We start from the raw sequence: 22318 nt of genomic DNA, 5'->3' as shown, positions 1-22318 counted from the left end.
CAAAAAATCTTAAGAGGAGTTTGAGGGGGTGAAGGGGAAAGTAAAAACATGAATCATGTAACCATGGAAAATTTTTCTAAAAATTTAAAAAATTAATTTAAAAAATTAAAAAATAAAAAGGACTTTATTTCACAAACAAAATCAGTGCAGTTGGAATTTGAAGAGTTGCTAGATGGCACAGTGGATAGAGGGTCAGATTTCAATTGTTTATATTTATTTTTTATTCATTTAACTTTTAAAATTTTAAATTACATTTTTAAGAGTGTCCTGGAATCAGGAAGACCTGAGTTCAAATCCAGCCTCAAACACTGACCAGCTGTGTGACCCTGGGCAAGTTCCTTAACCAGGTTTGCCTTTGTTTCCTCACCTGTAAAATGAGCTAGAAAAAGAAATAGCAAACCATTCCAGTATCTTTGCCAAGAAAAAGGGTCATGAAAAATCAGGAATGACTGAAAAAAAGACTAAACGATTATCATTAAATTTTAATTGCTAATCATGTAACCATGGAAAAATATTCTAAAAAAATAAAATAATAAAATTTAATTACTTTGGGTTTATTTTCTTAATATTTTTACTAGGTATATTTATATGTATACTTGCATCCAGTGCCTGGCACATAGTTAAGTGCTTAATAAATGTTTGTTTCATTCCTTCTTTCCCTATTAAATGAGATTTTTTTTAGTAGATTGTTTCATTCTTGACAGTCATATAGAACATATGTATTAACAAACAACAAAAATAACAAAAGTGGATTGATTTATTACTACATCTGATAAAATCAGAGAATTCAGGATGTATTCATTTCACTGAATACACTATTTGCTTGAATTATATAGAATTAAATTATATTATATAGAATTATATTATGTTATATTATATGTTATATATTACATATTATATAATATATCATATCGTATCATATCATATTATATCATGTTATGTTATATTTATTATGTTATATTTTGTTATATCATATCATATCATATCATATCATATCATATCATATCATATCATATATCATATCATATCATATTATATTATATCATATTATATTATATCATATTATATTATATTATATTCATATAGAAGAGGACCCTAGTTCAATGCGTGGGTTGCCAGTAGAATCCTCCACCTCTCCATTATTATCACTGATCTTTCTTAGTTCTTTGTTATTATAATCATCACCTAAATAACATTCCCACAATCACCTGTTCTTCATTATCACCTTTATCATCCTTATCTCAGCCTGTTCAACATCATCATCATCATTATTATTATTATCAACATAGCCATTATTCCTCTGGATCAGTAGCCACAAAAGCTCTGAGCCCAAGATATTATTGTCGGGTCTTTGCAAAGAGAATTACCCAGGACTGGTCCATCCCCCCTGAGGTGCTCCTGATCTCCAACACCCTAAATATAGATATATCATGGAATGAGCACTTAACTGGAAGTCAAGAAGTTCGAGTTCAAGTCACGACTTTACTGACTTTGTTATGTGACCTTTAGGCAATCACCCTCCCTGGGTCTCTGTGATGGAGGCTTGACTCAGTGACCTCTTTAAGTCCCTTTTAGTGTTATGCCTCTAAAAAGGAGTGGAAAGGATCATAGAAATTAGAGCTTGAAGACTTTAGAGATCATCTGGTCCAATTTCTTTATTTTTCAGATGAGGAAACTGAGGCCCTGAGAGGAAGTACTCATCTCTAGTTTATAGGAATAGTGATTGAAATCCAAGCTCTTTGACTACAAATCCAGTATTCTTTTCACTTTATCAATGGTTTTCAAAATGTGGTCCAGAGACCATGGAGGTACAATCTCTAGATCTTTTCAAGAGGCACATGACATCAAAACTTTTCCTTCTTTTTGATATTTTATTTTTTTCCAACTACTTGTAAAAACAATTTTTAATATTTATTTTTAAAATATTTTGAGTTCATTTATAAATTCATAAATTAATAAATTCACAAAGGATCAAGGGTCCTTTCCATTTCTGAATCTTAGATCCCTTTTGATTTTGGGGTATATAACCAGGGGTGTGCTAGAGCCAATTCTAACTGGTTCCAGAGACCAATTCTTAAATTTTCAGTGTGGACAATTACACAGAAATTGATTTCTTGTTTTTTAATTGTCCCTAGAGAGTATGTTTTCTCTGTTTTCTGTAAAACTTGGTGTCTTTTCTAGAGCTTAGCATACTGCTCTGGACACCAGTGCTGAATAAAATTCATTAGATTGAATCTAATTGAATTGAAGGTAAAATATCATAAATGCAAAGGAAGAGATCTGAATTGTTATAAGATGTTTAGAGGGGGAGAGACCACTTTTAGCTGAGGAAGTAAAGGAAGACTATGTGCAGGTGGTCCATGATAAAAAATTTCAGGGAGCAGGAAGATGGGTTGTTAACACATCTATGTCTCCGTGTGTGTGTGTGTGTGTGTGTGTGTGTGTGTGTGTGTGTGTATAGAGGATTAGGCTCAAGTAACCCAAGCTGCTGGCATTAGGCTCTGGGGCCCAAATGAGGTGAAAGAACAGCCTGTCCTTTTCAGAAAGATGTAATTCAACCAATTGGTCCAATCTGTACTGAAGTACAATTTAGCAAAAGAAAAAAGGACTGTGTCCCCGGTTTCCTTTCAGCTGAAGCTATCTTTTCCCCTTTGGCCATTCCTTTAAAAATGTTTTATTTATGCATTTCCCTCAGTATTGAAATCTCCTTTATTAAAAGAAAAACAGTTAAAACAAAGACAATCAATCCATGGACTGAGCCTAACAATATTGCCCCATATTGTTCCATCACTCTGCTGAGAGGAGAGAAGTGTGTTTCATTAACTGTTCACTGGCATCATTTTTTGATTTTTCATTTATTTAGAGTTTGGATTCTTCCAAGTCAGAGGTTTTTAATCTGGGGTTTGTGAAATTTAAAAAAATTTTAATAATATTTTATTTTCCCCCAATTATATGTAAAAACAATTTTTAATATTTAAAAAGAAATTCCTAGTTCCCAAATCCCTCTCTTCCTTCCTCCCTCCCTGAGATGGTAAGCAGTTTGATACAGATTTTACATGTGTAATCATATAAAATATTTTTCCGTATTAATTATTTTGTGAAAGAGATCTCAAACAAATAAAAAAGAAGAAAGTGAAATGTAGTGTATTCAGACTCCATCAGTTCTTTTTCTGGAGGCAGATGATTTTTTTCATCATAAGTTTTTTGGGTTGTTTTAGATCACTGTATTGCCAAGAATAGTGACATAATTTCACAGTTTGTTCATTATACACTACTGCTCATGTGCACAATGTTCTTTTGTTTCTGCTCAATTTCATTTTGTATCAATTCATGTAAATCTTTCTAGGTTTTTCTGAAAGCATCTTGCTCATCATTTCTGATACCACAATAGTGTTCCATCACCAACTTATACCACAACTTGTTCCGCCATTCCCCAATTGACAGACATCTCCAAAATTTCTAATACTTTGCTACCACAAAGAAAGCTGCTATAAATATTTTTGTACAAATAGGTCCTTTTCCCCTTTTAAAAAAATGTCTTTGGATGAGAAAGAAAACTAGCCACACTCAGAGGAAGAACTGTGGGAGGAGAAACACAGAAGAAAAACAACCGCTTGAACACATGGGCTGATGGGGATATTATTGGGGAGGAAGACACTAAACAATAACTCTAGTCCAACTATCAATAATATGGAATTAGGTCTTGATCAATGATGCATGTAAAACCCAGTGGAATTGTGCATCAGCTAAGAGGGGTTAAGGGGGTTTGGGCAAGAGGGAAAGAACATGAAACATGTAACTATGGGAAAATATTCAAAATAAAAATTTTAAAAATAATAAAAATAAAAATAAATCCTAACTCTCAAAAAAAATCTCTTTGGGATATAGGCCTCATAGTAATATTGCTGGACCAAAGGGTATGCACAGTTTTAAAGCCCTTTGAGCATAGTTCCAAATTGCTCTACAGAATAGTTCATTTATGAACTTTTTAAAAACTGTTTTTATAATTGGTGAGGGAGGGAGAAGGAAAGAAGCATTTATATAGCACCAACACATGCAAGGCCCTAAGCTTGCTTTTCTACAATGTGCTTTTTGGAAGCTAAGCTTTTTCAAACGTGAATTCCCACAACAACCCAGCAAGGTAGGTGCTGTGATTATCCTTGTTTTACAATTGAGTAAACTGGTGCAAATAAAGGTGATGTGACTAGCCCAGGGTCACACAGCCACCAACTGTCTGAGGTCAGATTTGAACTTGGGTCTTCCTGACGTCCGGGTCAGTTCTCCATCCACCACACCACCTAGGTTGCTCAGGATTGTAGTTCCGTATCATTGGTTTTCTTTGCTGTATTTAAAAAACATATATTCTGAGAAGGGGTCTGGAGTTTTCACCAGATTGCCAAAGAGGCCCACAAAACAAAAAAGGTTCAGTAAACGGATTTGAAATAATCTTATTGTTTGTGTTATTGTAGCCATTGTATAGATTATTCTTCTTGCCTGGCTTACTTCTATCTGTTGGCTCACACAGCTCTTCCCATGTTTCTCTGAGGTTTTCCATACTTTTTCACTTCTTACTACACAATATTCCATTCCATTCATACACTAGAGATGGCTCGGCCAGTCTCCAGGAAGAGTCCCTATCCAAGTTTTCCTTGGTCAGGAGAGATTGCTCCTAAATATTCTTTTTGGGCCCCACTTACAGAATTTAGAGGTTCTCACCATTGGGCTTGCCCCAACAACCTGCCTCCAACATTTATGGGAGACTGACTTGAGTGACTCTGAGCCACAGGCATGGAGAAGGCTGAAGCTGAGAGGACTAAGGGACCTTCTGTAACCACTCAGCTTTGGACAAGGAACAGAGCAACCAAGAATGGATTCCGGTGCCTCTTGTGTGTCAGCAGACCCCAAATCAAAAACCTCCAACCACCAGGCCCTGACACTGGCCTTGTTTACAGTGAACCTTCTATTTCCCAGTGCAGGTTCAGGCAATCTCATTCAATCCAATTTGACAAATATTTATTGAGAACTATTAGATGGAAAGGCCTGTACTAATTGCTGAGGGACAAGCAAAGATATCTAGTTCTAGTTATTTCCTGTGAAGGGACTGATAAGAAAGAATCCATATTAAAAAACATAAACTTTTCATGGAATTGGTGGGGGGAGAATAAAATAAAATTTTTTTCTTTTTCTTTTTAATATAATTAATTTTTTTAAAAAAAGCTTTTCACACATTGACATGATGTCTCTTTCCCTGAGCTTTGCCTTGTCTGGCTCCAATTGGCATTTCTTCTTCAGGAGATTCTTGCCCCCGACCCTGTGCTCTTTAGAACTCAATGCCCCCAACAAGCTAGTGCCCTCGGGCTTAACTTCCCCCCTTTCATAACTTCCCCCAAATTGTATTTCTGAACAAAGTGGCCTACATCTCTATTGGAAACCCACCCCCTTCTCTTCTATGTTAGAGCTAGAAATCTAGGTGAATCTTCACTTAATTCTTATTTGGGGATCCCATGCTCTCAACTCATTTCAGGGGAGATCCACCAAGATACCTCACCCAATATCATTGTGTGGATCTGACTCCCCACAGTATTTTGAAAAAACAACATTGTTTGTATCTACTAGGTCAGTGATGGTGAACCTATGGCATATGTGCCAAAGACAGCACACTTAGACCTCTCTGTGGGCATACATGCCAAGGACCCAGAGCAGCCATCCCTGTAGCACTTTTTTGAGTTTGTACTTTAAAAATGTTCAAAACTGTGATTTAGAAATAAGTTTTATGGACCCAAGGCTAGGCTATTAGCTTCTTCAATGTTCTACAGCTCCCTTCCCCAGTTTCTTTCACAGGTAAACTTGGGCTTTCATTTGCATTCTTCTTCCCCTTGCCTCTTACTAGCCTGTGCAATTTGCATTCAAAGGGGTGCCTGCCTGAGGGAAAACAGATGGGCTAGAAGCTCTGGAAAACACAATAGTGGCTTGTCAGAGGTAGTCATCAGCTCAGCATCCAGATTAAAACCTGGTTTCAACCCTGGACCACCTGCTGTAAAGGTTAATTTGGAGAATACCCGCTTCAGGAAGACTGGACTGTGATGGGGTGAATGCATCAGATTGATGTCATTTAACCTGAGGGTTATATTTTCCTATAAAGAAGGAGTTTTCTTGTAAGCTGGGGCTTTTTGCTTTCATTTAGGTTTGAGGGGATCATAGTTCACTTAACTAGAGGGGAGCAGAGTGTTTATGCCCCTCACCTGCCCCTCTCCCCAAGCCTGACTACATCATCCACCCCCCTGCCCAGCAGTCCAATGGGAGTGCTTGCTCCCTCCCTTGGGTGGAGTAAGGAGGGCAGGGCATGCCCAGTACTCAGTGGGGAGAGGGTCACAGAATGTGGTCTCAGGGGGGAGGGCATGAGGAGGGCACTTGGTCTGGAGGAGTGGGGTGGGGGCAGGACCTGGCACTCCATCTCTTAAAGGTGGTCCATCGCTGTATTAGGTAAATGACTCTAAGAAGTTCAGAATATCTAAGGAATAAAGTCATTATCTATCCTCTACTTCTGACAATCCTCACCTTTCATATATACATACATGTATGTGTGTATGTGTATGAGCAAAGCCTTTATCTGATGCCACCTAACCAAAGGGTTATTTTTTTAACCCCTTACCTTTCATCTTAGAAGCAATACTCAGTACTGGTTCTAAGGCAGAAGAGCAGTAAGACAATGGGGGTGAAGTAACTTGCGCTAGGAAGTGTCTGAGATCACATTTGGTTTTTTTGTTTTTGTTTTTGTTTTTTAAAACTCTTACTTTCTGTCTTGGAATCAATACTGTGTATTGGCTCCAAAGCAGAAGAGTAATAAGGGTAGGCAATGGGGGGTCAAGTGACTTGCCCAGGGTCACACAGCTGAGAAGTGTCTGAGGCCAGATTTGAACCCAGGACCTCCCATCTCTAAGCCTGGTTTTCAATCCACTGAGTCACCTAGATGTCCCCTCCAGAGGCTTCTTAACCATTTTTGTGTGTCTCAAATTCCTTTGAAAGTCTGGGAAAGATTGTGGACCCCTTCTTAGAATCTTTAAAAAAAATTTATAATTAAAAATTTTAATTTTAATTTTAAATATGCATTTTAAATGCATAAAATAAAATACAGAGGAATACTAAGGAAACCAGTGATATTGAAATAGTTGTCAAAATATTAAAAACAAAACCAGTTCATAAATCCTGGATTAAGAACTCCCTGATCTGGACCCACCAGATCCTATGTCTCAGGAACAATGACAATGGTGGAGTAGTATAGTGGATTCTGAGGGAAATTTTTATTCCAATCATTTTATGAAGGATGATTGTTGCATGTACCTCTGTAATCAATATGGAGACTAGACCTCTGTGGACTAAACATATGAGTTGTAGTACATTTGTCATGGAATTTGTGAGTATAAGGCAACTAGGTGATATAGTGTATAGAGTACTGGGCCTGAAGTCAGGAAGTCATGAGTTCAAATCTAGCCTCAGGCACATACTGGTGACGTGACCTTGGGCAAGTCATTTGACTAACCTCTGGTTGTGGCAGTTTCGTCATCTTTAAGATGGGGATAATAATAGCACCTATCTCCCTTACCCCCAACAGGGTTGTTATGAGGATCAAATGAGATGATATTTGTAAAACCCTTACCACCACAGTAGGCACCACATAAATATCTATTCCCTATTCCTTCAGTGAGAAAGGGGGACCCTGTAGCCCTACAATATCTGACCTAGGAAACATCTCTAGAGTTTCAGCATTGATTGGGATCGATTCCAGCCTTTTCTAAGTAACAAAAGATTGGTTCAGGCTGTAAGCTGGAGTTCAGAAACTTAAAATTCCGGGGGCAGCTGGGTAGCTCAGTGGATTGAGAACCAGGCCTAGAGGAAGTCCTAGGTTCAAATCTGACCTCAGACACTTCCCAGTTGTGTGACCCTGGACAAGTCACTTAATCCCCATTACCTAGCCCTTACCACTCTTCTGCCTTGGAGCCAATACACAGTATTGACTCCAAGACGGAAGATAAGGGTTTAAAAAAAAAAAAGAAACTTAAAATTCTGACAGTCCATGCCTCCTAATGCAGAAGCTTGCAAGAGCATCTATCAATTGATAAATGATCAAAGGATGTAAACAGATAGTTCTCAGATAACAAAATCAAAACTATAGTCATATAAAAAATGTTCCAAATCACTACTGACTAGAAAAATGAAAATCAAAACAACTCTGAGACACCACCTCATGCCTATCAGATTAACTAAAATGACCAAAGTAAAAATCACAAATATTGGAGGTGTGGGAAAATTGGGACACTAATACACTGTTGGTGGAACTGTGAACTGATACAACCATTCTGGAAAGCAATATGGAACCACACCCAAAGGGCCATAAAAGTAGGCATGTCCTTTGACCCAGTAATACCACTACTGGGTCTGTATCCCAAAGAGATCAGAAATGGAAGAAAAGAACCTATTTGTACAAAAATATTTTTAGCAGCTTTTTTTGTAGTGGCAAAGAACTGGAAACCGAGGGACTGTCCATCATTTGGAGAATAGCTGAACAAGTTGTATGTATGATTATAATGGCATACTAGTATAGTGGTACTTAAAATCACTGATTCACTTAAAAAAAACCAAACAAAATATAAAATGTTAAATTCTACTAATGTGCAAATAAGCTGAAACATTGCATTCTATGTGAACTTTTTTTTTTACCATAGCAGATACTGTATTTCTCATGCTGGATTTCAAAAAATAAACAAAAAAGAGGGTGATATTTTATTGGATGCTGACAGGTTAAAATCAATAAGGAATTAAGTTGTCATTTCATTGAAACTGAGAGATGATGTAATGCATATATAAGAGTTTTCTGAAGGGTTTTTTGGCTTTTAATAAGATTATTTTTTATTAAGAAAAGAAAGTTTAAGTTCAGAAATATTTGAAAAGACTCATATGAACTGAAGCCAAGTGAAGTGAGCAGAACTAGAAAAACAATGCATATAGTAATAGACATATTGTATAATGATCAACTGCCAATAACTAAGTTATTATCAGGAAAACAAGGTCTCAAGATAAACCCAAGAGAATTATGATGAAAAATGCTATCCTTAGCCAGAGAAGGAACTGTTGAAGTCTGATTATAGATTAAAGCATCCATTTTTCACTTTATTTCCTTCGTGAGTTTTTCATTGTATATGTGATATGTGTCTTCTTTCATTGTATGAGGAATATGGAAATTATATATTGCATGACAGCACTTGTATAACTTATATCACACTATTTACCAGCTGCGGGACAGGGAAGGAAAGAATTTAGATCACAAAATGTTGGATAACAATTGTTAAAAATTGTTCCAAGTTTTTGTGGTGGCAAAGAACTGGAAAAGGAGGGTATGTCCTTCAATTGGGGAATGGCTGAACAAACTGTGGTATATGCGGGTGATGGAATACTATTGTGCTAAAAGGAATAATAAACTGGAGGAATTCCATGTGAACTGGAGAGACCTCCAAGAACTGATGTAGAGTGAAAGGAGCAGAGCCAGAAGAACACTGTACACAGAGACTGATATTCTGTGGTAAAATCAAATGTAATGGACTTCTGTACCAGCAGAAAGCAATGACCCAGGACAATTCTGAGGGATTTATGGTAAAGACGCTACCCACATTCAGAGGAAGNGGGTGAAGGGGAAAGTAGGAGCATGAATCATGTAACCATGTTAAAAACGAATATTAATAAATGTTAAAAAATTGTTCCAAGTTAAATGAGTTTTTTTTAAAAAATAAATAAATAAAAGAAGCTTGCAGAAGGAAAGAACAGTATTAACTGACCCAAGGAATGGTAAATATTCTAACTCAGGAATAAATCTAGAGAAATTTAGCATTAGAGATTCTCCAGGGGCTAAGAAATGGATGACTTGACTGAAGATTCAGCATAGGGATCAAGATGTTTTCAACGAGGACAAGACAATGCTTGGTTCAAAGAAATGAATCTATAAATGATGGAATCCCATATACTGTGAGACTTTAATGAAGAAGATAATTGGGGAAAGGGCTACTCACTTCCCCTTCAGATACACAACAATATGGTACACAAGTCTAGGAGACTTGAGTCTCATCTGGCCCTTAATAGCTGTGTGACCTTGGACCAGCCTTTCTAATTCCATTTCTTCAGTTATGAAATGATGATAATAATGCTCACACTATCAACTTCTATATTCTAAAGGCCCCTTCCAGCTCTATGGTTCTATGTTCTAACAATGTGTATTTGAAGGTTCCATCTAGCCCTGATATTTTCTATTCTTTAGGAGCTGTCTAGTTCTGGCTTTCTATGACAAGATATGCTCCTAGAATCTATCTTCGTCATGAATAGGAAGCCTTACTGTAGGGAATTTGGCAAGGAGTCGTAAAGAAGGGTTTTGGAAAAGAGAAAAGGGGAAGAAGAAGGCGGAAGGGCTTCCAAAGCAAACTTCACTTCCTTCATAATGTTACCCAAACTGGTCGAGTCACTAGAAACTCCCTCTCGCTCTGTCACACTATCATTTGGCATAGGTTTGGATAACTAACTTTGCTTCATATCATGCCTTCCAGTGGGACGAACCTCAGTTCATGGTGCCTGGTGTTCCCCTCTGAATCATCCCGCTGGGTGCACTGCTGTGGCTCACTCTCTCCCATTCTTTCTGCCTTTCGAGGCTCTGTCGACTCAAGGCGATGCTGGCCCCTGTTCCATCTTTCCGCCAGAGCCCCTGTCACTGAGGTAGCCTGTAAATAATTTCATTAGATTAAAACAAACATCTCTGGGCAAGAAAAAAAGAATCAGAACCTTAATGAGAAGACCCCAAGGGATGTTTGCCAAAGCAGATTAGGAGAGGCACTAATGAAACACAGTAAATCACATTGAGAATCCGCCTCACATCATCCTGGTCTGGGCTCTCGGTTGCCGTGCAACATAACTGTTTCAATGTCCCAGAAGATAATGGGGGTAAGAGGAACTAGATGTATGGAAAACGTTTTCCCAGAGGGATTGTGGGTATATATGTTGACTCTGCCATCTCGTAACTCAGCCACCAGCATCCGTGTGGCAGCTGCTGCCTTTCCTCAGGGAGCCCTGAGAGCTCCCTGTAGAATGATTGCTGCCCCGATAGATGCTGCCCCGATAGATGCTGGCCCCGACAGCTCAGGGAAGGAGAAAGTGAGAAGATTCTGTAGCCAAACCTTTCTTTCTGTGACCGATTCTTGGGCATACCCTACCCCCCACTGTTATTTGGTGCCCAAAGGGGTCACTATCTAGGGGTGGGTGGCATTATATATTCCATGTCTCAAGACAGCTTTTTTCCTTCCTTTGTGAGAAGTCCTGGATTGGGGAGCCAGTTTTCAAAATAATTAACTTCTCCTCTCAAACTTCATCACAGAGGAAAGGGATCATAGAAGAAACAAGAGACAATTCATTTTGGTGGCATTCTAAATGCGTTCTCTGCAGAGGTAACTGAGATTCCAAATCCTTTATAGAAGTTAAAACTAGAAGAGAACTTAGAAATGATCCAATCAAATTCCCTGGTTTTTACAGATGAAGCAATAGAGGTTCAGAGAAGGGGAGTCATTTGTCAAAGACCACAGAAATAGTATGTAAGAGTCAATACTCAAACTTGGAGAATTATCACCATTTTCCCCAAGTCCCACATGAATCCCCCAAAAGCCACAATCCTGCCCCAAAAATGTGACTCTCAGCATCTTGCGGAATCATCTGGTTACTGGGAAGAGCTCCAGAGTTGGAGATAGGAGATGCTGCCTCAAGGCCCAGGTTTTCTATTGATTATAATCTTGGGTAAATCATTTCCCTTCTATTGGCCTCAGTTTACCCATCTGTAAAATATAATGTACACTTGACCTTCTTGAGAGTATGACATTAAGGGTTTAATGTCTATTAAGATGCTCTGAAAGACTTTGTGGATAGTGGATAGGGCTGGCCTCAGGATGAGGGACACGTGGATTTGAGTGCTTCCTTTGACACATACTAGCTGAGTGACCTTAAGCAAGTCTCTTAAGTTCATATTATCTTAGATAATGTTCTTTTTTCACCTTAATTAATTAATTAATTGTTTTTTTTTGCAAATTACATGTAATAACAAATTTTCACATCAGTTTTCCAAAGTTATAGGATCCAAATTGTCATCCTCCCTTCTTCCATCTCCCCTTCAAGAGCTGGCAAGCAATTTAATCTGGGTTATACCTGTATTAGTAGATAACTTCCCTTTTAAAAAACAAAAGAAAACAAACCCTTACCTTCAGTCTTGTCAGTTCTAAGGCAGAATAGTGGTAAGGGCTAGGCAATTGGGGTTAAGTGACTTGCCCAAGGTTACACAGCTAAGAAGTGTCATTTTTTAACATAGGTCCTCCTGAATCCAGACAAAGGGCAGCTGGGTGGCTTAGTGGATGGAGAGCCAGGCCTAGAGACAGAAGGTCCTGGGTTCAAATCTGGCCTCAGACACTTCCTATCTGTGTGACTCTAGGCAAGTCACTTGTAACCCCCATTGTCTAGCTCTTACTGCTCTTCTGCCTTAGAACCGATATTGGTTCTAAAACAGAAGGTTAAGAGTTAAAAACACCTATATAAAGATATTATGGCAAGTACTGAGATGATATGAAAATAAATAAGAGACGACCCTTGTCCTGGAGGGCATCGCAGCCTAATCGGAGAGAGATATGGCCACACAGAGATAGGACACAAATTGAAACATGATAAATGCTTAAGAAGATGAAGTGTTAGAGGGTGCCTCTATATGCACGTCAATAGATGTTCAATTATAATCATATCAACGTGTCTCATAGTCAACAAACATTTATTAAATGCTTACTTACATGCTCGGCTCTGTGTTATCTGGGACCTGAAAATTGGCCGAATGCTGTATATTATGGTTACTTAATGATGAATGTGCAAATTTAGCCTTTTGTCATTAAGCTTTCCGCCTGGGCTTTAAAGGGAATAATCACATGAAGTTGCCAAGGACAGCCACTGATTTACAAAGGGCTGCGTAGAGAGGAAGACAGCCCTACCGTTCCCCCATCTATACTCCCCCATCCAGGCTTCTGGGAGACAACTGGAGGTCTTATTGAGAGCACTTACAATCCACGTCATCATGGCTTTCAGAAGTGAAAGCGGCCTTAGAACACAGAGTGGCAGGACTGAGTCAATCCTACTATGTGCCAGGCAAAGACAAAGCATGAACCATCCCTCCTCTCGAGGAGTTTGCATTCTCATGGGAGAACTTAGGACGGAGATTAGATTTGGAATGAGAAGGAACCTTAGAATTGGAAGGAACCTTAAAACATTAAACTGTAGAGGTGGGAGGAACCTTAGGAGACATCTGGTGGCTCCGGGGATAAAGAGCACTGGACCTGGAGGCAGGAAGTTCTGAGTTCAAATCTAACTTCAAATACTTACAAGATATACGACTCTGGGGGGCAGCTAGGTGGCTCAGTGGATAGAGAATCAGTTCTAGAGTTGGGAGGACCTGAGTTCAAATTTGACCTCAACTATGTCCTTGCTGTGGGACCTTGAACAAGTCACTTAACCCCAATTTCCTAGACCTTTAATACTCTTCTGTCTTGGAAATGATACTTAGTATTGATTCTAAGACAGAAGGTAAGGGGTAAAATCTAGAGATCTATCTATCTCTGATAATCTGATATGGATGGCTCAGTTGATAAGGAAGCAATGGACAGTGAAGATCTTTTAGCTCATGCTTCCACCTCTGTCTCCAGGAGCATGGAGTTTATTATATATATTTCAAGATTCATTTCACACACAAGAACCCCCCCCCAAAACTTCGCAGATACACAGAAGTTACAAATTATGTCATATCAAAACACAAAAAATATCATTTGACTTCAGAATAGAACAAGGCCAAGGCTGAATTTTTGACTGGGTTCTTATCAGAAAGCCAAGTTGGGGAATATTTTCTAAGGGTTGAAATGCCCCTGCTAAGGTTTTGGCCTTGGCTGTACCAGGCTATTCCTGGCCAAAGGGGAAGAGTGTTAACCTCTTAAATTCAGGTTTGCTAGGAACTTAAAGCTTTTCAATAAGGCCACAATACTTTTCAACAAGAAATCACAAGGATCACAAAAGGGGTCAAAAGAGGAATCTCAGATTTTTATCTATTCTCTTATTGGCTTCCCCCAGTAAAAAAATAGATGTAATATTCTGGGCAAGTCATTTAATCTCTGCCTCAGTTTCCTCAATTGATCAAATGAAATTGTATTTCTCTATCATCCCTCTATCCCCCTTTCTCTTCCCTCTCTCCTTCTCTCTCTCTCTCTTAAAAATATGTGTGTGTGTGTGTGTGTGCGTGTAGACACACTTGTACTCTGTAGTTAGAAGAGACCAAGTTCTCTTTGAGCTCTAAATCTATGAGCCTATGAGATAACATTAGGGAGGAAAATATCTAATGTTCAACTCTATGGCAAGAAAAGAATAAAGAAGAGGCAAGAAGCAGCTGGGAGCTGGATTCCCAGGAGCATAGAAGCTCCATAGGGACAGGGATTCTCTTTGTCTTTGTGTACCCAAAGCCTAGCTAGCACAGTGCCTGGTCTACGCAGTAGGTGCTTAATAAATGTTGAATTGAATTTGATAGAAGACCTTCTTAGAGACAATAGATGAGGGTAACCTTTTTGAATTAGGGCTTTGGCAGGAATCTAATAGTGGCAGGGAATGAAGTTGAGATAAAGGAGTGACATTATATGAGGAAAATTGTTGGGAAATTCCCCACCAAAAGGATGGGGAAGGCTCTTATGGGTAAAAGGTTATTCAAAACCCCATTGAAACATTCCATTTTTCACTTTATTTCCTTCCTGAGTATTTTCTTATGTGTGCGATATGTGTCTCCTTTCACAACATGATGAATATGGAAATATGCATTACATAATAGCACATGTATCACTTATATTATATTGCTTACTGCTTCAGGGAGGAAGAGAAAGAATTTGGATCACAAAATGTCAGAAAACAAATGTTAAAAAATGTTTACGTAGGGGGCAGCTGGGTGGCTCAGTGGATTGAGAGTTGGGCATAGGTCCTGAGTTCAAATCTGACCTGAGACACTTCCTAGCTGTGTGACCCTGGGCAAGTCACTTAACCCCCACTCCCCAACCCTTGCTACTCTTCTGCCTTGGAACCAGTATTGATTGTAAGACAGAAGGCAATGGTTTAAAAGATTTTGCTTATGTAATGAGGGGGGAAATACAATAAAAAAAAAAGCCCCTAGCAATAGAGCCCCTGGTCAGTAATCAGGCATGGCAAACTGCCTACTTGCCATGGCAGTTAATCACAAGAGTTTGCAGCAAGAATGGCAGAGAACTGGGGCAGCTGGGTAGTGCAGTGGATTAAGAGCCAGGCCTAGAGATGGGAGGTCCTAGGTTCAAATCTGGCCTCAGACACTTCCCAGCTGTGTGACCTTGGGCAAGTCACTTGGCCCCCATTGCCTACCCTTACCACTCTTCCACCAAGGAACTAATACACAGAAGTTAAGGGTTTAAAAATATAAAAAAAAAAAAAGAATGGCAGAGAACCAAGTATCTCAGTCCTAGCAAGAAGAAGAAAATGAGAATATTCCAGTGTTGTGAAGACTACAGGTACTAAGCTTGTATTTCTACCAGTACCAAGTAACTACCACATGCACACAAAATATTATTCTCCCAGTAGAGGAGGTTAAAAAGCTGTAGACATGCCTAACTGTACTCTAGAATATCAAAAGAGAATGAAAAGGTTACTTGAAAAGAAAAACAAAGATTTTTAAAAGGTATAAAGGAGCAAAAGGGAACCCTAATATGTACTGTGAAAATGGAGGATGTGACAATGAGAAGGAAGAAGGAGCAGAGAATTTTGGGAGCTATGTAAGAGGTAGGAAGCTCTCTGGATCTTCTTCAGAGAAAGTAACATCTTGTGTTCCAAGGAATAAAGTACAATTGGGTGAGAGGTCATAGGCTAATCAATTTAGAACTGGAAGGAACCTTTGAAGTTATCAAGTTCAACTCCCTCATTGGAAACTTTAGGCTCAAGGAAGTTACTTGACCAGGGTCACATAGCTAGTAAATGCTAAGTAGAATCTGAACCCACATCCTCTGATGGCAAAGACAGGAGAATTCTTCCACTGTAACATCTGCCTTCAGTAAAGAATGGTCAGAAGGAGAAGTAAGTCATGGTGGCTGACAACTCTCCTTTAATACCAACATGAATCATAGTTTGAAGAGAGAAGAGTAACTGATCAATGATTTAGAGTTGGGAGAGAATTTGGATGAAGTATCTTCAAAGATGAAGGCAGCTAGTGGGTAGAGTGGATAATTCTCTGGGCATGAAGTCAGGAAGACCTGAGTTCAGATAGGACTATAGACATTTAATAGCTGTGTGACATTGGACAAGTCACTTATACTTGCCTCAGTTTCCTCATCTGTAAAATGGGGATAATAAGAGCACCTATCTCCCAAGTTTGTGTGTGTGTGTATCAAATGAGATAATATTTCTATAGTCTTAGCATATTGCCTTTAGCATTGTAGGCCCTAATAAATATTAATTTTTGTTATTATTATTGTTATTATATATGCTGTCTTTCCAAAGCATAGATCTGCAGTTGATAGAATTATCGACTTTTGTCAGATCTGTCAATCACTACCTACCACTGGCATGATTCATGGGATAAAGGATACCTCCAGAAGGAAATTAGACAGCATTGCTAGGGAATGAGATGTCTTTGCAAAAAAATTAAAGGTAATTTTCCAAAATTTGAGGCATGCCCCTCTTGAAGGATAGGGGAGATCTGCTGAGATCCTCTTGGGAGGAAGGTACATGAAGAAATTGTCTGTCTGTCTGTTTGTTTGTTTTTAACTTTTACCTTTTGTCTTGTTATTAATTCAAAGACAGAAGAACTACGGTAAGGATGAGGCAATCAGAGTTAAGTGATTTCCCCAGGGTCACACAGGTAGGAAGTGTCTGAGGCTAGACTTGAATTCAGATCCTCCCAACCCCAGATCTAGCACTCTATGCACTGTGCCACCTAGCTGCTCCCAAACTTGTATGTTTTTGAGTCATAAATAGGGATAGGGATTGGACCTGTGACTTCATTAGAATAAGGAACTACCTCAACAACTGGAAATCAGCAGCTTCTCTGGGACTTATGGTTGTATAGTGGTACCCAGAGGTTAAGTGATTTGACCAAGAGTATACAGCTAATATATGTGTCAGAGTTGGATTTAGAACCTAGGTCTCTCTGGATGACTCTTTATGCATTATACCATAAAGCCTCTCTATTGACTATGTTTCTTTTATTATTATTATTATTATTTATTTTTAACATTCTTTTTTCTATAATTTTGAACGCCAAATTCTCTCTCTCCCAACACTCTTCCACTACTGAAGAGGCAAACAATATAATAGCAATTATTCATGTGAAATCATGGAAAACATATTTCCATATTAACCATGTCACCAAAAAGCAATAAATGAATAAATATTAGCTATAAATTTCAATATATTAGAGCTAGAAGGACCCTTAGTGATTAACTAGACCAAAACACTCAGGGTCAATGTCATACAGACTCGGTCTAGATTTCCGGTCCTGGGGACTGTGTATAAATACATAGATTGTTTTCATGGATAACAAAAATTAAATAAAACTTGACAAAAGGGAGGTGAATATGGCAAATTTAAGGTAACAAGATGGGGATGTAAAATAACTATTTGGGGATGGATAGAAAAAAAAAAAGTAGAGACACAAAGGTATCTTCACCTTTCCTTCTACCTTGAACCCTTCCAGTTCTGAGTAGCACTGGGTTGGGTACTGGATGCTGGTCTCTTCTTCCAGCCTTCTGAAGAAACCCTGACTGTAGGGAGAAAGAAATCAACCAACTTGCATTTATTTATTATGCCAGGCACTGAACTAGGTATTGAGAATATAAATATAATGAAGGAAACAGTCCCTACACTCAAGAAGATTACTTTCTGCCATTGTTTGGAAAGGGCTAGGAATTCCAGATGGAGAGAAGAGGGTGGGTGCTTTAGGCAGTCACATTCCCAGGATACCATTGCCTCCCACCACTTATGGTAGGCCTGGAGTCCAAGTTGTTCCCTCTTGACAGGCAAGTGCTGGAGTGCAGTTGCCCCTTGGGCCTCTTTAGTGCTAGCCCACTATGATCCTATCCCCAGTCTCCCGAAATGGGAGAGGAGGAATGAAGGAAGTTCCCAGGGCAGGACAGGGAAGGGATGCCAAACACTGGACCCTCTCCCTTACAAACTCACCACCTGGGCCACCATCCCATCCCTTTTTTCCACATTTAGTCTCAGCTATTTTCTATATCCTGTCACAGATATATAAATGCTATCACAGTATTTTCCTCTGCCTCATTAGGAGATCATTCATGATGGTGCCGTGGAAAAAATTCTGTCTCTAGGAGGTCAGACAACCTTGAATCAGTAAGGCAGACTTCACTGGTAGAGAATTAGGCTTGGAATCAGATCTAGATTCAAATCCTACTTTAAATACTAGCTGTGTAACCCTGAACAAGTTATTTACTATCTCTGGGCCTCAATTTCTTCTTTTGTAAAATAAGAGTTTCTCAAGATCTGTTTATCATCTCTGATAATCTGATAAGGATGGCTTAGTTGATAAGGAAATAATGGGACAGGGGAGACGATCTTGACTGTTAACTCATAGCTGCTTCTCTGAAGTGCCATTGAGTCACAAATTTATTATATAAGAAATTCAAACTCCCTTTCACCCAAAAGCACAAGGATAGTTTCCCACAGCTACACAGAGCTGTATTTTTAACATAGACAATACAACAGGCTTAGAAGCTTCAAGGTGAAGATAAGAACCAGGCTGGACTTTCAGTTATATTTGTTATAACTAAGCCAAGTCTGAGAATACTTTTCTCAGGGGAAAATGCCCCAGCTAACTAAGGTTTCAGCCTTGGCTGCATTTCTGACCAAAGGGGAGAATGTTAACCATTTGACTGCTGCTTTGCTAGGAACTTAAAGCTTTTCAATAAGGCCACAATGCTTTCCAACAAGAAATCACAAGGATCACAAAAGGGGTCAAAAGAGGACTCTCAAATTTTTATCTATTTGAGACTGTTTCTCTTATTGGCTTCCCACAAGAGTTGTGTTGGATGGGTCCTAAAATCCCTCCCATCTCTAAATGATTGATCCTATGACGGTGAATGCAGAGTCGATTTTCATTTTTATTATATTTTAAGATACTATTTTTACAAAATATAATAATTTTAAAATATATTTTAAATGTATATTTTAAATATAAAGGAATGATTTCAATATGTTATAAAATGTAAATTCTTATGCATTTAACTAAAACATGAGCTAAGAAAAGAATTATTTGATGGAAAATGAAAGCTATCACTGCATAGACTGTCTTAGAATAGGCTCTATTTTCACTACTGCCAATGGAAGGTAGGAGCTTGAGAAGAGAAAGGTGTATTTGGAAAGAAAACAGATGGTTAAAAACAATGATATCTAAGAAAGGAATGTGAATTTCTGGGGCATAGCTAAGGAGGATAGGAATGATGCAATCTTGGCCCAGGACTGAGTGCATCTAATGAGAGCTGGTAAAAATATATTTTACTGGAGATCTGCAATTCTCATTAAGAGGGTCTTAAATGGAAAATGGAAGGGAAGAGAGAACACTGCCCACACATATTCACTGAGCTAGATGTCAGAGGGAGTAGCCAGTAGGAAGAAGAACTTTAGTGGAGAGGAACAGGAGACAGCATTCAAGAAAAATGTACAGAAAAAAAAACTCACAACCTGAGATTTCTATGCCCAAATGCTGAGAGGCTAGATAATAGGCAAACTAAATGGGAAATCTTAATGCAAGAAGGTAAATTTGACCTCCTAGGTATCCCTGAGACATAGTGGAATATGATTCATGAGGATATGGCTACAGACAAAGGAAATTGAAGGTGATGGTTGAAGAGAATTGGAAGTGATGAAGATATTCCTGAAGAAATCCTTAAACTAGAAGGGAAAAGCATTTTGAGGAAAAGCTGGATTCAATGAAGATTAACAAAGATAGCAACAAGGGTAGTTAATGGGAGTTTGGTTGTGTCTAGAAGAAAAAAATATTTTTCAAGCTCCCACTATGTGTCAGGCACTCTTCCTAGCACTTTACAAATAGATGGAGCCTATTATAATCCCATTTTATAGTTGAGGAAACTGAGGCAGATGGGTGAAATGACTTGTCCAGATTCAAACAGCTAATAGTATCTGAGACAAGATTTGAACCTAGGACTTCCTGACTCAAGGTCCAGTGCTCTATTCTAGTAATTTCTAGAAGATGATCAGCAAATAGACAAGCTCAAATTCATTATCTTTGTCTAGCTCAACTTCCTACTTATTAACCAGCATGGAACCTTTGGGATTTGGGGTAAGAAACTGATGTTTATTTTCCTTCAGCATATTTCAGCATTATTAGGAGATCCTCAGTTAAAACTTTAAGACCACTCCTGATAGTTCCTACCCACTCAGTAGCCTGAGCTGTAGGGGCTGCAGAACAGGCCTTGGTAGTCATCCAAATGCTCGTCATTGGTATGGAATTGTTGGAATTGTTGGATGGGTTCAGATAGCATTTATTCTTTCTCCTTCAGACTGGTCAGACCTAGGTTGAATAACAGTGAATTGATGGAGCTGGAGTAGGCTATTCACTGAAATTTCTTTGACTCTGCCTCTTTCTCCTTTTCAATCTCCTCTCCTTCACTGTAGAAGTAAACTCTCAAGGGTGTTCATGAGAAATCAAACCATGATAACCTATATCAGACTATTTACTACCACAGAATCTGGATCACCAAATGTCTGAAAACAACAGTCAAAAATTGTTGAATTGAAAAAAGGGAAAATTTAATTTTAAAAATTAAAATAAATAAATTAAAAAGAAGCATATTCACACACACAAGAAACTATACCATGCATAAAAAGGGCTTCACACAGCAGCATCCACAACACCAGACTCTCCTTTGAATTCCCATGAACTCCTTATTGTTGCAGGAAATGATATAATGTACCTTATATCAGTGTACCTTGGGATGTAGTTCATCTGGGTTTTGTAACCTGGACTCGCCAAGGGCAGCTAAGTCTTCTTGTATTGTTTCTTGGCTAATCTGAAGTTTTTAACTCTTTATTAGCTACTTTTTTCTTGTTCCTTCCTATGTAAACATGAGTTTTCTTGGCAGAGAACACAGAAGAATATAAAAGTTGAGTAGTCCTATCTTTTCTCCATTGTCTATTATCACATCCACCACTCAAAACAATGCATTATATCCAAGGGTATGCTGGCAAATGTTTAACTGAATGGCTAACTGAAAAAGTATATATATATATATATATATATATACATATATATATATAACACACTTTAAGTTTAATCTGCATTATTAGTATTTTCTGTCCCTTTTCTTAAGTTCAGATAATCAACAAAACAAAACAAAAATCCAGCCCAGATTTGTTGTTTGATGATTTCTGATATATAAACCATCAGAGATCATATAGTCATTTTACAGATGGGGAAACTGAGGCTAAAGTGATGTGCCCAAAGTGAGTGAATGGCAGAGTCAAGATTGGAACACAACTAACTCCCAGTTTAGTGCTCTTTTCAGGACATCAAGTTGCTTAGTGTGGACTATGAAATAATTATTCAACTAAATGTTTTGGGGAGACCTTTCTCATATTTCCCACAAGCCACAGTGATTTCCTTTTCTCTGGGAATTGAACAAGCAAATTTACATTGCTGGTGATGTGGTCTTGTAGCTACTCAGTTGTCCTGGGCTGCATCTGCCTGGGTTGGGACTCAAATCATAGATTCATAGGATTTACAACTGGGAAGGTTCTTAAAGATCTAAACTAGTTCGATTCCTTAATTTTTCCAATTGCACTATATATGGGAAAATTGAGGTTAAGTGCTTTTATAAGTGCAAAGGCTGAGACTTGAGCCTAGGTCTTTTGACTCAATCCAGTGACTTTCCACTACATCACCCTGACTTCCTCAGTTGCCCTCCTGGATCTGTGGTGCTGTCTCTCACTTGAGGAAATGGCCACAATGAAGTCCAGATGCAGCGATACCTGAAGGCTGAGGAAGACCTGCAGAAACAGCCGCCCGCGCTTCGTAGCAGCTGCGCAGGGCAGAGGAGGGAGAATGGATTGGGGCTGGAGGTAGGGGGAAGACAGGCGGGCCCTTTTGCCTTGACTTCATTTCCGGGAGGCTGGGAGCAGTATATAAGAGGAGGTGTGAGGAAGCTGCTGCTGCAGAGCTCCGGTTGGAGTGCTC

Source organism: Gracilinanus agilis, chromosome 2 (genome assembly GCF_016433145.1).
Source record: "Gracilinanus agilis isolate LMUSP501 chromosome 2, AgileGrace, whole genome shotgun sequence".
NCBI classification, from domain to species: domain Eukaryota; kingdom Metazoa; phylum Chordata; class Mammalia; order Didelphimorphia; family Didelphidae; genus Gracilinanus; species Gracilinanus agilis.
The sequence above is the reverse complement of the archived record's forward strand: the minus strand, read 5'-3'. Positions refer to the sequence as shown.